The sequence below is a fragment of the Sinocyclocheilus rhinocerous genome, unplaced genomic scaffold (genome assembly GCF_001515625.1).
Source record: "Sinocyclocheilus rhinocerous isolate Xijiao unplaced genomic scaffold, SAMN03320098_v1.1 scaffold839, whole genome shotgun sequence".
NCBI lineage: Eukaryota > Metazoa > Chordata > Actinopteri > Cypriniformes > Cyprinidae > Sinocyclocheilus > Sinocyclocheilus rhinocerous.
Genome location: NW_015652287.1, coordinates 411247 through 413372, shown reverse-complemented (window position 1 = coordinate 413372; position 2126 = coordinate 411247).

Sequence of the window (2126 nt, the reverse complement as noted above, 5' to 3'; positions counted from 1 at the left end):
AATATTAATATAATATTAGTCAGAAAATATCAGTCATAACAAAAATGGTTATCAGCAACTGTTATCAGTTCAAACCTAAAAGTACCACAGTATTCACAGTATTCCTTGTGCCTTGGTACTGTCACAGTATCACTGTAAAAATTATTTTAATAAAATAAAATGAATAAGTTGTAGATAAAATTCAAGTATGTTTTACAAAAAAAAAAAAAAAAAACATTCAGTTTTCCTACTTTAAAATATTACATCTAATTCAGTGTTTTCCTTTCATTTCTTTGTAATTGTGTTGTTTTTAGTGACAATATTAGCACCTATACTATAGCAAATCTCTGTTGGGTGATGATAACATTGAGTTTTATCATTCATCAAATACTTACACTGCTCTAATCTTTATGTGTAAGTCAGAATGGCTGCCGTTGCTTTTGCCCGCAGTGACCTTGTGTCTGTATAAGCGTGACCGCTTGCGCCAAAGGCCGTCTGAATGTAAATAAGTCTGAGAGTTCTGCTGCACCATTTACTGATCGGGGTGATTATGGCACCTGTGCTGCAATGGAGGTCCATTCAGCAGCATTGTGCTGCCATTAGAGCGGCTCAGCAGACAATACACGTATCTGTCCAGCAAACTGAGATCTGCTGACTTTGTTTCCATCATTTCAGCTCTAAATTACGGTCTGCTCCTCCTCTTCCAATTCATTCAGACCTGACGTTATTTCATTTAGTAAATGCTGCACCCTGATCAATATCTGTAACAATTGCCTCATTATACTGATGGAGATGAGCATTGTTCATTGAAAGTATCCAATGAAACGTAACAATCGTGCATTTGTATTACAGAAACAGTGCAGGTATTGTTCAGATTCCAACATTTTGTTTAATTAATAAAACAACTAACATGCACACAGTATTTAAAAAATGCATGAAATTCAATGAAAATGTGATCAATTTACAAATTAAATAAAAAGTATGAATTGAAAAGGAATTCATTTAATTCAACAGTGTTACAGATTTTGTGGGGGTTTGAAAGAAGATGTCCACCATTTGTGCATGTGGGTAATTGACATGAAATATGTTTGCCTTGTCCTGTGGTGCGACAAGCTATAATGCATCTAATACTATTATAAACATCATTTAGCTGTTTATTTTAAAATTATTATGCATGTAGCTTTTATACACCATATTAATTGAGAGAGAAGGAATATTTGTACTTTTAAAAATGCATGTCACACTGCAGGGTAAAATGATCAAGTTAAGGCAAAAAAGTGAGCAGAAGTCATTTAATTAAATAAATAATAAAATAATGTATTATTATTTTTTGGGGATCTGGGTTATTCCAATATATATATATATATATATATATACTGTATATATTATGGCTGTAAGTTTAACACCTTAAATTTAAGATGCAGTCCGTAAGTTTTGCCTCTTTGTCGCCATCTCTGTTTGAAAACCTGCAATTGCAGCTGTTAGCGGAATTATCTTCCTTGCATGGGTTGTGCGCCGGCTTGGCTCCAGCGTGGATGAATCTTATGTTCTGAAGAGTATGTGTGGCAGTCAGTCACCACACCAGTGTGGATATTTACTGTACTTCGCAATCACAGATTCTAGCCTACGTCTTGGAATATATGACCCACATAAGAATTTTCACCGTATATTGTCATCTGAACAAGTAAGTAACAAGTCTGCCACGTTTTTTTCTGACCAACTGAGGAAAAAAGCATTACAATAAATTGCGCTAGCAATGGTGATTTAATCTAAAGATCGGTTAGCTCATATCACATCAAACCGTGCAAATTATTATTATTGTTATACTTTATTCTCAAATTATTAATGTTAACAACATCAGCACTGTGTGACTATGAGTATAGTGTGTATTAGCGTGTAGATTTCAATTAATGTACAGTCTAATCTCTAATTGTCATACCATTCGAATTTCATATTAAGAAATTATTTTAACCAAAAAGGCAAATTATTCTTCCTTCGAACTGGTTCTGTTAAAATACAAATCTTGTGTAATCCCAGGCTATCTGTAATCAGAAGCACATTTAAAACTGGAATATAATTTAATTTCATTCACATGTGTTTCATAAACACATAATCCTTTCTGGATTACAATCCACCATCAAAATGAT